The sequence below is a fragment of the Trachemys scripta genome, chromosome 25, assembly GCF_013100865.1.
Source record: "Trachemys scripta elegans isolate TJP31775 chromosome 25, CAS_Tse_1.0, whole genome shotgun sequence".
Taxonomy (NCBI): domain Eukaryota; kingdom Metazoa; phylum Chordata; order Testudines; family Emydidae; genus Trachemys; species Trachemys scripta.
In genome coordinates, this window is record NC_048322.1 from 3933689 (window position 1) to 3947872 (window position 14184).

Consider the following 14184-nt stretch of genomic DNA (forward strand, 5'->3'; position numbering starts at 1 on the left):
TACCTTGCAACGCTGGCTACAAAAGTGCCATGAGAAAGCCTGTTCTCACTTTCAGGTGACATATATAAGACGCGGGCAGCATTATCTCCAGTAAACAAACTTGTTTGTCTTAGCGACTGGCTGAACAAGAAGTAGGACTGACTGGACTTGTAGGCTCTAACATTTTACATTGTTTTCTTTTTGAGTGAAGTTATGCAACAAAAAAAATCTACATCTGTAAGTTGCACTTTAATTATAAAGAGATCGCACTACAGTACTTTATATTTTTACAGTGTAAATATTTGTAATAAAAATAATGTGTAGTGAGCTGTACACTTTGTATTCTATGTTGTAATTGAAATCAATATATTTGAAAATGTAGAAAAACATCCAAACATATAATAAATTTCAATTGGTTTCTATTGTTTAACAGTGCGATTAAAACTGAGATTAATCATGATTTTTTTAAGTTAATTGCATAAGTTAACTGCGATTCATTGACAGCCCTAGTTGTGAATTTTTCTGTCACGTGCAGGACAGTCTAGAACATCCATGTGCAGGGAAAGAGCCTGGGGGAGTTGTGCTGTGAAATTATTTCCTGTTCTGACATGTCCCCAATTGCCCTTTTTGCCCTAACAGGCTGCACCGTAACATCCATGTTTTGTTCCAGCTCAGTCCATCCTTCCAGGGGCCAGGGAAGGGAAATGGCTGCAGTGGAGCCGGTTGAGGAGGGATTATCAGGGAGTTGCTGGCAGGTTCCCTTTGCGGGGAGAAAGGGCAGTAAATACAGAGGAGGTGGGCACTGCCGGGAAGGTTAGTCTGGATGTGGGAGGGGGCAGGAAATCCACAGGGTGGGGAAGGGTGTCTATACTAGGGGTGGGATCGATCCAAGATGCGCAACTTCAGCTACGCGAAAAGTATCTTGGATCGAATTACCTGGGGTCCACACGGTGCGGGATCGACGGCCGTGGCTCCCCCGTTGACTGCGCTACCGCCACTTGCTCTGGTGGAGTTCTGGAGTCGACAGTGAGCATGTTCGGGGATCGATATATCGCATCTTAACGAGACGCGATATATCGATCCCGGATAAATCAATTGCTACCCGCCGATACGGCGGGTAGCAAAGACGTACCCGGTGTAACAAATCTGGGATTTGTTTACTGTGAGGCCCCAGCATTTCTCAAATGCAGCCACCAGGGGCTTTTCATGTGGCCACAGCCTCCTGGGGTGTGATTGAGGGGGAGTCGGGGGCAGCAAAGCAGCGGCTCTCCCCCCGGGGCTGCCTGCAGGGGTTGGTCCCTACCCCTTTCCGGAGTCATAAACGCTGTAGGAGAAGGCAACCAGTGGGAGTTCCCCACCTTCCCAACTGCGGTGGGGCTCGGGATTCAGGCTTCTGCCCTGGGGTGGTGGGCGGCAGCTCAGTCAAGATACATGGAATGTAGGCTGGGTGGGGAGAAGTCTATGTAACTCATGCAGTTATTAATAGAGGTGTGACCTCAAATATTACCAATCTCCCCCACACACACACACACAAAAACCCCAAAACCCAACCAACCATCTCCCCAACATAGCCTCAGTCTGGAAAACATTCGTCCCTCATATTGTTGAAAAGACTCACAACAGAAAGATTAGCTTTTAAAACAATCCTGTACCAAGACAAAGAAATTCACATCTATATACTCAGAAAACACTCCCGAGGAATTTTAACAATACGTTGTCATGAAGAAATCAAAACACTAAAGAGTCTAGATTTTCCAACTACTTTAAGAAAACCTTCCCAAATCAGCATCTTCAGAGTGAAACTCTTTCTGCTTTTGTAATCAGAAGATTCTCCCCAAAAGGAGATGCACGGTTCCTGGAGATATTGCAATACCAGGTCAATGCATGGGGTGGACAAAGCAAGTTCCTATTCCATTCCCCTGTTTTAAAAATCAATTTAAAATCCTTAAATAAAGGGCATATCAGATTTAAATTTTATTAGAGAATATTTAAAAAATAAACGATACAGAAAATTTGAAGCGTCAGTTATTGGTCATTGGGGGTAACATACAGAGTATAGGGGTATGTTGGTGTTTTGGGGTTGGGCAGCACACATAATATATACAGATTGTAATGTCCCCAATGAGGGGTGGGTAACCGGTGGGCGGGATCAGGAAACAGTCGATAAGTGGTGAGGGTCTATCACCCATACAGGAAGTAGAGACAGTCATGGGTATAAGTAAGTGGGCTGGGTAATGGGGATGGGGTGACCCTCACGTGGTGGGATTCAGTTAGGTTTGGTGGGTTCAGGGGATAAAGTCCAGCAGGGGGGGTGTGGGTGCATGAGGTCTCCCCAGCTCATTCTCGGTATTGACGGCAGCCGGTGATGTGCTCAATGTAAATGTCCCAGGACCAACAGATAGTGTCCGAGACCATTAGGCATCTCATGAGCCGTGCGTAATGACGGCCCACCCCACAGGTCCTCAGCAGTTTGATCTTAGCTCTAAGGAGTGGAGAGTCACGGACGCAATGCACCCCCTCTGCCCCCACTGCTTTCTACCTTGGCACAACGAGCTCCCAGACATGCACCAAACACCATTCACAAGACTTTGATAACTAGGTAACTCTAAGTGAGGGTCACTTCCCCGAAATGACTCCAATGGAAGAATTTAAAGCAAGAACCATTAACACACAATTCTGTTCAAAGACAGAGAAGAAGTCTTTCAGCCTCCTTCCTCTCGCTGGTTTCCCTGTACACTCCTAATTTGCATAAACCCACCCACTGAGCTGTGACTGGCAATCTCTCACTGTTAACTCTTACAGCAAAACAGGTCAAAGAAAGCGTATGCAAGCGCTATACCACAGCCCCAATGCTCTTTTCTGCTCCCTCCCACGCGCATAGTCATCAGGCACACATAAGATACAGTTTCACTCCATACTAGTCCAGTTCCTTGCTGTTTCTTGTCTAACCACTGCACACCTATGGTATACCCTACCCTGAGCTGATTCCCAACTTCTGCGCTCAATACAGGAAAGCGAGAATTGAGAGAGAAGCTGTGCAGGGAAGTCTTCCTCAACTTGCACTCCACTCCCCAGGGGCAATTCAGGGTTTTCTATGGACTTCAGGTTCCATTTGATTTCCAAGGGTTATGGTCTTATTAATTAGCCATCTCCTAATGCAGGGATCCTACATGTCAGACCAAAGATCGATTTCCCAAAAGAGGTAAGAAACAGAACTAAAGCTGAGCACGAGGCGTTACATTTACATGAGCATCCAGCATCTGACTGTGTCCTGGCAAGTTCAAGTTCTTTCTTCCGAAAGAAATCAGAGAATCAGGAGCCCGTCAGGTCCCCCTGCTAGCACCCAAATCTGGTGTCTAGTCAATCTACTGGGAAATAAGGAAAAGGCGATGAATAAAGAAGTCAGGAAATAACAAGGAAATGAAGAGGTTTGTCAAATGGGTTTCTGTCCAATTTACCATCTTCTCAGCTACCGATCAAATTAAAGATCTAAAGCCAACCTATCGGCATAAGTACAGATGGTTAGATGGAAATTAAAAGGAGCTGACGTCACACGTATTAAGTGCCTGCAAGCAGCATGCAGACCGTTTAAAAATGCCGCAATTAGAGGCTCAGATGAAACGTATCTCCTAAATCAGAAACGACAAGAGGAGGACCAGAAGAACGCCCCACTCTCGGTAAACGGCAGAGTAATGGAGGCCGTTAGAGGCAAAAAGTCATTCTTCAAAATTTGGAAATCAAATCCTAGTGAGGATAATAGGAAAGTGGACAACTCTGGCCTGTTAAGTGTCCAAGTCTAACAAGTCAGGCCAAGAAAGAATCTGAGAAGCAACATGCGAAACACACAAAAGCGAACCATAAGAATGTTTTTTAAGTACATCGGAAGCAGGCAGCCTGCCAAAGAGACGGTGGGGCCACTAGCTGACAAAGGAGCACTCTAGGAAGACAAGGCCATTGCAGAGAAACTCCATGAATTCTCTGCAGTGGTCTTCACTGCAGAGGACAGGAGAGAGAGTCCCACCTCGGAGCGGTCCTTATTGGGTGACAAATCTGAAGTACCATCCCAGCATAAGAGGTTTTAGAACAAATTGTTCAATTAAACAGGAAGAAGTCAGCAGGAACAGATGGCATTTCAACCACGAGTTCTGAGGGTACTCAAATTTGAAATTGCAGAACAACTAGCCGTAGTACGCAAGCTACCACTGAAGCAAGCCTCTGTTGCAGACAACTGGCAGGTAGCTAATGTAACGCCAATTTTTTAAATAGGCTCCAGGGGCGACCCTGGTAATTGCGGGCCACTGAGCCTAACTTCAGTAATGGGAAAATTGGTAGAAACTAGAGTAAAGAATGATCAGACACCCAGATAAACAGGCTATATTGGGAAAGGGTGAACACAGCTTTTGTAAAGGGAACTCATACCTCACCAGTCTTCTAGAAGTCTTTGAGCATCTCAACAAGCATGTGGATAAGAATGATTCAGTCGATATAGCGAACTGGGATTTTCAGAAAGCCTTTGACAGGGTCTCTCACCAAAGGCTCTAAAGAAAACTAAGTGGTTATGGGATAAGAACGTAAAAACGGCCATACTGAGTCAGACCAAAGGTCCATTTAGCCCAGTATCCTGTTTTCTGACAGCAGCCAATGCCAGGTGCCCCAGAGGGACTGAACAGAACAGGTGATCATCAAGTGATCGATCCCCTGTCTCCCATTCCCAGCTTCTGGCAAACAGAGGTTAGCTAGGGCTACCACTGGCTAAGCACCATTGATGGACGTATCCTCCATGAATTTCTCTAGTTCTTTTCTGAACCCTGTCATAGTCTTGGCCTTCACAACATCCTTTGGCAAAGAGTTCCACAGATTCACTGTGCGTTGTGTGAAGAAATACTTCCTTTTGTTTGTTTTAAACCTGCTTCCTAGTAATTTCATTTGGTGACCCCTAGATCTTGTGTTATGAGAAGGAGTAAATAGAATATAGAATCATAGAATATCAGAGTTGGAAGGGACCTCAAGAGGTCATCTAGTCCAAAATAACACTTCCTTATTTACTTTCTCCACACCAGTCATGATTGTATAGACCTCCATCGTATCCGCCTTTGGTCGTCTCTTTTCCAAGCTGAAAAGTCCCAATCTTATTAATCTCTTCTTATACAGAAGCTGTTCCATATCCCCTCATCATTTCTGTTGCCCTTTTTTCTGAATCTTTCCAATTCCAATCTATCCTTTTTGAGATGGGGCAACCACATCAGCACGCGGTATTCATGGTGTGGGAGTACCATGGATTTCTATAGAGGCGATATGATATTTTCTGTCTTATTCTCTATCCCTTTCTTAATGATTCCCAACACTCCGCTGCACATTGAGTGGATGTTTTCAGAGAACTGTCTTCTCTAAAGATGGCTGGCAGAAAGGTGGTGCTCAGCTGTGTCAGCGACCTGCCCAGTTGCCTCACTGCCAGGGGATGCAGACATTGCTGTAAGGCGCATAAAGGGGCTATTTGGCTTCCAAGTTAATGTGAGGAATTTTCACTTATGAGAGGGAATTTCCATCCCTCTGGCAGCTGCATTACAGAGCCCCAGTGGCCTAATAGATAAGACAGTGGCTTTCTAAGTCAGAGATTGTGGGTTCAAGTTTCATCTGGGGTGAAAAACTATTTTCTTCCTGTATATTGCAAGGACACCTTGGTCTTACTTTCACCAAGGAAACTAGGAGATGTTTGAACACAAAGTATTGGATCTTGGGAACAATCCCCCAGAAATGGCATCTTCCGCTTGACAAATAGTTTCTAAACCCATCAGTAGCAAACAGTTAATACTAGTATTTGTCTGAGAATAGTGTGAAGGGGAGTGTTTACTCCAACACATCAATGAACAAAACAGACAGAAAGAGCAAGAAGAACAGGAGTACTTGTGGCACCTTAGAGACTAACACATTTATTTGAGCATAACCTTTCATGGGCTAAAGAGCAAGGCCATTCTGAAAGAGAATGGATCTGGCTGGAGACAAAGCAGACCTTGGGAATGAGCAACGGTATGAAAAGAAGAGGTTCAAATGTCTGTTAGATGTTAGTTAGTGTTCGAGGGCTTATCCCTTCACCCTCCCATTCCCTGGTTCCTCTCGCGTGAACAGAGAGCAACAATACCCAAGTCCAAAGGTGCAAACAATTTGATGTTTATTGGGTTGAACTTCCAGCAAGCATGATTCCCATTTCCTTCCTCAGTGTCCCCCTTCCCAGCTCTGACACCACAGAGCCTTGCCTATGTCCCTGTTCCCATTCCCCCCCTTAGTGAAACATGATGCCAATTCCCACCTTACTTCCTGACTGACTGCAGACTATATAGTAAAACTCGAGTTCTGCTTAGTTACACCTCAGCCAATATTTTTACTGAAAGTTAACTAATCAATCCTAACATATTGTACCATGATTATCTAACCAATTATATCCCACCTCCTTAATTGGTTTACACCCAACAAAATTAATTATACAGCAGACAGAAACAATCACAGAACCAGATAGAGATTATACAGACAAATAGGGAAGTGGGGACTACAGTGATAGAACAACAAAGAAATGAGGATTTCACACCCCTGCTATTGATAAGTGAGTTCTTGCCAGACAGGATGCTATCAAACTAAGTTTTCTTTAACCATCTTTATCTGGCAGTGATGGGCATTATCAGGACAGGATTGTATTCCAAATAGCGCAATAGCACCTTATTTCAATGTGACTGGTGAGGACGTGACCGTGAGGGGCTAGTGCGCTAACAGCAGCGGCATGGCTGTGGGGCTCGGCCGATGGCCTGTGCTAGTCACCTGAGCATGAACCCAGCTGACTCCATGAGATGGACCCGGGTCACTAGCCCTACCCACCATGTGGCTGCTTCTGCTGCCGCTGCCCCGTTAGTGCGCGAGCTGCAACAGACCACGCTGGGGAGCAGCCCCCAGCTGCAGTGTAGACACCCCTGAGTGCCTGGCAGGGCACAGCTCCTGGCTGACCCGCGCTGCTGAGCGCTCTGACCAGGCTGGGTGGATCCGGGGCCAAGGGTGCTGGGTGACAGGTGGGCGTTGGCTCTGGGTGGGACTGTCACTTCCCCGCCGTCCATCCAACAGGATCATAGCAAACAAACCCAGCTCAGCCGCAGGGGAAGAGTTCAGTCTAGGCCTGGTGCATTCTGGGAGCAGGGATGGTGCAGAAAAAGGGAAGATACAGGGCAGTTCTGAACACACTGCGCAAAACTGCCGGTCCCGACCCGCAGCACCTGCTCTCCCAGCCCTGAGCTCCCCAGTCACCGCTTTGCCAGGGCCCCTCACTCCCGACCTACAGCCCCTGCTGTCCCAGCCCTGAGCTCCCCACTCACCACTCTGCTGGTGCGTCTCACTCCCGACCCACAGCCCCTGCTCTCCCAACCCTGAGCTCCCCGGTCACTGCTCTACCGGTGCTCCACACTGCTGACCCGCAGCCCCCCGGTATCTGAACCAAAGGAGTCGGATGGAGAGAATTCTCTGTGTTGGCAGAATCCGGTGTGGGGAGTCCGTGCTGCGAGTGCCAGCACCAGAGTCACTTCGGGGCAGTGATTGCCACTGAGCTATGTAGTTTCCAAAGGCATGTGACTGGGGTGTGGTGCCTGGGGGGGAGCAGCTTGTGGGGATGTGAAAAGCAGTGGGAATGAGAGGGGAACATGGTGTTGGGTGTGAAAGTGTCACATTTTGGTTTCATGGCTGAGATTGGGTGCAAAGTTTGGTCTCATGAGTTCGGTATCAGGAATGTCTCTGTTTGAGAACTTAGTATTAAATGGGTGTTGGGAACAGGATTCCCTTCCCCCCAACCACAGTATTCACAATCGTGCTCAGAGACACAACTGCACAGAGTTACCTCCCACTGCTCCCAAGAGAAGGACCTCCTGTCCCACACAGCATGTGCCGAGGCCTGTGGAACTCACTGCCACTGGACAGCTACCAATGAGAATGGACCGTTCCAAGAGATCAATAGACATAGCCGTGGCGACAGAGGGACGTGGGCTCCCAGGGTCTAACCAGGGCTGAGACTGGGCTAAAGGGGCCCATGGCTCTCACCTAGAGGGGCGTATCCAGCAGGGGGCAACGTGACCCACACACAAACCCACTGGAAGCGCCTTTCTTAGTGGGTCTCCCAGGCCATCCCTCACCCTGCCCCGGGTTGAGTAACAAAGGGGCAGCACGGGACTCTGGGCCGTGTCGCCCCAGCCCCTCACTCACACATGCTGGCGAGTTGGGTAACTGCCAAGGGATTGCACAAGAGAGAGTCAGAGCCAGGGAGAGAATCCAGGAGTCCTGGCTATCCCCCCGACACACACTCTAACCACTGGACCCCACTCCCCTCCCAGGGCTGGGGACAGAACCCAGGAATTCTGACCACCAGCCCTGCCCGCTCTGACCACTAGACCCCATTCCCCTTTTAGATTTTAGGCTCACTGCCTCTTCTATCCACCCACCCCACCTGCCCATCCCTTTGCTGCAGGTTTTTGGGGCGTCACCCCTGCTCTCCACTCCCCCAGTGCAGCCCAAGGCCTTCCCTCCCCACAACCACATATCCTCCCCACCTCGTGCTGGATCATCTGCTTGGCCCCCTGCCCCCTCTCAAGGCAGTCTGTGCGGCGTGCCTGGGGATTGTGCAACAGCCCAGCACCAGGCAACGCAGAATGGGAACCACAGGCCCTGCCCTGCCTCACCTGAGCTGCCCTCCAGGTGCATCGGAGCCCAGCGCCCTGCACCTGTGCCCTCCTGCCCCACCTTGGGTCACTGCGACACTTAACAATTGGATGGGGTGCCCAGCACCATTGCTATTTCCTGCCCCCCGTAGGGCTCATAGGGGGTGGATTCGGGGTAGAGGGGGCACGATCCAGTGCCAGCCAAGGGGGGGTTAGAGGTGGGGAGGGGGCCGTGGTTTCTGCACCACCCGGTTCCTGGCACAGGCTCCTTTGCGGATTTACATTTCTTGGTAGTTTTCACCCCATCACCACTTCCTGCCCAGCCCCCTCCTGCTGTGCGAGATGGTTAAGGGGGGGATGGGAAGAACCCAGGAGTCCTGGCTCCCAGCCTCCCCTGTGCTAATGTACCAGACCCGCCTCTAACCCCAGTGCTCGGAATGGACCCCAGGAGTCCTGGCTCCCAGCCTCCCTTCCTCTAACCACTAGACCCCACTCCCCCCCTTTTGGGGAGCCAGGACTCCTGGGTTCTATCCCCAACTCTGGGAGCAAAGCGGGGTCTAGTGGTTAGAGCAGGAGGCGCCAGGACTCCTGGGTTCTATTCTCAGTGCAGCTGTGTAACACTGGGCCTCAGTTTCTCCACCCACTTTTTGGGTATGGAGTCTGTAAACTCTTTGGGGCATGGCCTGTCTCTCGCTGTGTCTGGGCAGAGCCTGACCCAATGGGGTCCTGATCTCAGCTGGGGCAGGACCCGTCTCTGTGTCTGGGCAGCCCCCATACAATGGGGGATCTTGATTCTGCCCCGGTCTTGTTAGGTGCTGCTCTCATACAGATTAATAGTCGTGATACTAGAAGGCGTGGCAGTGAGTGCACCACCATTGCCGTGCAAGGGCTAAATGTGATTCTTATCCCTGTGACCCCCCGTGCACCTTTCCCACCTGGCTCCCTGATTCTCCTCCCTGAGCCCCTTGTGCCACTGGCCTCGGCAACGGCAGCGCAGAAAGCCACCCAGCCCTAGTGCCAAAACAAGATGACAAAAGAAAAAAAGCTTTGCAAAAATCCATCACACCAATAGGAAACCAGCCCCAGCAATTTGTGATGTCACTTCCCAAAATTGGACGCACACACACACACACACACACACACACAGAGCCCCGCTCAAACAGCCCCCTTTGCCAAGCACCACCTCGCCTCATACACAGAGGTCTAGGCGGGGAGCTCCGTGTGGGAGCGGCGATGGAGGGCAACATCAAGGTAGGTTCTGGAGATGGTCCTCTAGGTGCGGGCATGCCTGCTCCAACTGGCACTGGGATCACGCTGGGCTGCGTTCAGTTCCTCTCTCTCCCCAAGCTTGGCAGAAAGGATCTCAGGCCAGTATGGAAATGGGGAGGGGGCCTGTGCCCCCAACATGGAGAATCTGGGCTGCAACCTTGCTTAACAGCTCATTCTGTCCTTCTTTCTCTGATTGTCCCATTCCAGCTTTCTCTAGCACTCGTGTTGGTTCATTCACTGTTTTTCGTTCCTTTCCTTCTCTAGCTTGCATGTTCTTGCTTTCTTTTGCTTAAATTTTTTCTTTCCCTTTATTTCTTTCTCTGCCTTTCACATTCTTTTCGCCCTCTCTCTCGCTAGTTATTTTTTTCACTGCCTCTTTTTCCTCGCTCCCTTCCGAGCCAAGCGGGTTCTCCTTGCACACAGATTTTGGCAGGTTTCCCTCCCGCTCATCAAGTGGATTAAGCACGCCTTCAGTAGGGGTTTGCCATGCCAGGGACAGGGAGCAGGCTGGCCGGTGTCTTTGTGGCTGTCTGCTGGCCATGCATAGGCATGGTCCTCCCCTCCTCTTGCCCTGTGCTCAGTGCTCTGTGGCCTTTAAGCCTTTCCTTGGAGCTGTCAGCACCAGCCGCCTCTGCTCTAGGTGACCAGAGGAGGAAAGGTGTGCTGGGCTCCAGTCTGGAACTCTTCCTCCCTCCCGCCTATCCCTGACTATGAATCCTGGCCTTGGCACTCCTTCCTTTAAATGCCATGTGGGCAAGAGGAAAAGTGTGGCGGGTGCAGGTACAGGGACCAAAGTTGTGAACGTCAGGTGAAGCAATGAGAAACACAATCATCAGGTCAACCCACAGGAATCTCTAGCCAGACTGTTAAGTTCTAGCACCCCAACCTATAGTGGCCATCCCGTTGAACCAGCTGCACCAAAGACCTATCTCCAGTGAACATCAGTCACCCAGCAGGAGGGAAAAAACACACTCTACTTTACCCAGAGACAGGGTAGCCAAGCACATTGAGCTCCAAGGCTTTGTAGCAAACCAACATATTTCCAGGTCCCACTGAGATTTGAACTCAGATTCCAGGAGTCAAAGTCCTGAGTGCTGAACATTACACCATGGGACCTGCTACTATTTCACTTTCTAGACCCCTGTGACTCTCAGCTGGCTGGCTTGCACTCTGCACTTATTGCTTCCCACTAGCAGCTTCCTCTCGCAGGACTCTCTCTCCTGCTCCATCAACTGTGGTCCTGCACTACCAGGTCTGTGGGTCCTGCCCTGAGTCCCAGCATCCCCCTGCTTTGTCTCTGTTCTCTGCAGGCCACAAAAATGTCAGGGGAGGCCACCCCTCCCTTCACTCGGTGGTCCCGCTCAAATTGGCCAGCTGCAGACTCATTTCCTGGAACTTGGCCAGCTGTCACCTGATCCAGTCGTACAGTCACACGCTGACTGGCTCCCCTGCCTGGATGCTCTTGTGGAAATCCCACAGGCGATGCTGCAGGACTTCGCACCGTTGCTTTCTTTAATGTTGTGGTGTTTGCCCAACCGCCGGGCGACAAAGCCGCCAACTCCTCCCTCCCGACTCCCACCAACCCCCCAGGTTGCCATAGAACCCTGTGATACTTTCCCGTTCTGCCAACAGCACCAGGCCTCGCCGCCCTGCCCCTTTATCTTGCAAGCTCTGGATGTTCAGCTTCCAATATCCTCTGCCGTGGGTCAGGGAATTGCCCACATTGAGCACACGGTGAGAGCTGCGTGATCCGAACAGACCATTGGCACCACCCTGCACTGGGCTGTCGACGTGCTCTCCTTCACGTAAATCCGGTCAATGTGACTCCTGGCCTGTCCCCACAGAAAGATGTACCCCATCTGCAACTGGTGTGAGCTCGGGTCAGAGGAATAGGAGGCTACCGCCTGCCCTCCACTGGTTCCACTACGGAGAAACACATCCTCTAAGCCGATCTCGCTACAGACCTGCGCCAGGTAGTGCTCATTGTAAAAACATTTCCTCTGATGGTTGGGAAAACGGGACCAGTGGTCCTCAGGCCGGCTGACACAATTAAAATCCCCCCCAATACCAAACACCGTGCGGTCCAGAGGAAGGGAGCCAGTTCCTTCCATTGATCTTTCCTTTCACATCTTAACTGGGGACCATAAACACTAATATAGTGGTAACCAGTGCCACGGAGCACAAAGTCCACCAGTAATTAGGTCCCTAGTCAGAGCTCCACCACCTCTGTACTCGCACCCCATCGTTCTTCCCTGGCCTGGAGAACCAGAAAGACAGATCCTTCCTCCAATCACCCTCTGCCCATCGAGCTACCCTAAAGTAATTAATGAGCATTTCCTGAACACTCACCATGTCCAAGTCCAGCTGCTCCAAGGCATTGAACATCAAGCGCCTCCTCCTGGGCCCCCAAATCCCTGCCACGTTCCATGTGGCCACTTTTACAGATGCCCCTTCCCAGTACTGCCCTCGCTCAGCTGTGCAGAGGAGCTTTCGTCCGCAGTCCCTGCCCCCTCTGGCACCATCTCTTCCCACCAGATTGGGTCGACCAATAAGTCATATTGGAAAGACAGCTCCCGTCTCTCATTGTTAAAGATCAGGTGGGCCAACTAGGGGCAGAAGCCCACCTTCTGTTATCTGGTTTGGGAGCATAGACTCATGTCAGCTAAAGGCACTGCTCCCAGAAAACAAGCCACACCTGCACAGAGAGGGAGAAAAGGGCCTGCCAAAGCCCGGGATTGAACCAGGGACCTTCAGATCTTCAGTCTAACGCTCTCCCAACTGAGCTACTTTGGCAGATGTATAGCAGTCTTTTGGCCTGCTGCTTCTCCGTCCGGGACGTTTTGGCAGCCATGGCACACAAAAAGGACGTCATTGTGAGCGGCCCATGAAGACAAGACTCGCTTTTCCCTGCCTTGCTCAGCTTCACTTGATTCCTGGGGAGAAGTGGCCTCTCGCAGACCTCTCACGCTCCTCCAGGTCCCGGCCAGCAGCCCCGACACCTGCACCCCTCTCCAACTTGAGGGCCTGAGCCCCGTCCTCCTCACCGCTCCCTTAAAGGAAAGCCAAGCGCTGGGTGAGCACCTAACGCTGACGGGGCAATTCTTTCCAGCTCTCTGCAGAGTCCACATCGCTCTGCTGGAGGAGGGAGCCCTCAATACAAAGCAAAAGCTCCAAACATTCCTCACACTCTGTCTCAGACAGGCCAGCCAGATCAGCACAGCCACGGGAAGGCAGAAACAGAGGCAAGGAGACAGAGCTTCCACCTCCACCATGGGAGAATGCAGCCATCTGGGAGGAACCTGCTATGTGCCCAGAGGCCTTTATTCCTCCCACCTGCGAGGACAGAGGGGGTGTCAGGAAGTTGCCCCTTCAATCCCAAACACAAAAGGCCCGTTTTAGGAAAGGCAAAATCCTGAAGAGAAAAGTAACATACAGGAGGACTCCAAAGAAAGAGATTTTTATGATTAGTTTATCACCTGACCAGGAACTTGAACCCTGGACCCTCAGATTAGCAGTCTGATGCTCTGCCAACTGACCTAGCCAGGCGCACAACAAAAAAAGAGCAAGTTTGTGCAGAGGAGAAACTAGTGAAGAAAAAGAGCATGGGAAACAAAAGAGGAAACCTGCTAGTCTCTCTCTCTCTCTTCCCAGCCCCAGTCCTGGCCTGCGCCTCCCTCTAACGCCCTGCGGCATTTTGCCAGCACCATGCCCCAGTCAACTCCACTCTCCCCAAACTCTAGCGGGCCCAGCTTCGCAACCTGGCTGCTCTTACAGCCTCCTCTCCAGCCCTGACTAATAGAGGGGAGGATTGAGTCTCCCTCCCTCAGGCCCACCCTTCAGCATTCCTGGGTAAAGACCAACATGGCCAACATGACTTTGGGCCAGTAGGTCAACCAAGTGGGCTGCCTCCTAGGCCTGGCTGCAGCCCAGCTGCAGGACACAGAGTAAACCCAGCTCCCATCCCTCCCTATAGGGCTCCAGGCAAGGCCAGCCTACTGGATCCGACATCCCTCTGGCACGCAAGTCACAACAGCTAGCAGGCAAAAGACTGGCTCTCACATCATTTGAAAGAGCAAGACAAAGCCTTGAAACTCCACCTGTGCTTAGGTATGAAGCAACGGGTCCCAAAGTCCCACTGAGATCTGAGCTCAGCTTGCAGTATTCAGTGATTTGACAGCTGACCTTTACGCCACGGGACCCGATGGTGTCACATTCTCTAGACACCTGTGACCCTCAGCTGGCAGGTTTGTAC

General features: G+C 50.8%; 1 protein-coding gene, 3 non-coding genes and 1 pseudogene across 5 annotated transcripts in view; all 5 read right to left on the minus strand.

The window, feature by feature from the left end:
- Positions 1-14184, minus strand: part of LOC117870001 (zinc finger protein OZF-like) — an 876360-nt gene that overhangs the window by 548706 nt on the left and 313470 nt on the right. The gene's annotated exons all lie outside the window — the stretch shown is intronic.
- Positions 1819-1983, minus strand: LOC117870112 (annotated as a pseudogene).
- On the minus strand, positions 10977-11048 carry TRNAQ-UUG. The gene has a single exon. It is a non-coding gene; the product is annotated as a tRNA-Gln (tRNA).
- Positions 12653-12725, minus strand: TRNAF-GAA. The gene has a single exon. It is a non-coding gene; the product is annotated as a tRNA-Phe (tRNA).
- TRNAS-GCU lies at positions 13406-13478 on the minus strand. The gene has a single exon. It is a non-coding gene; the product is annotated as a tRNA-Ser (tRNA).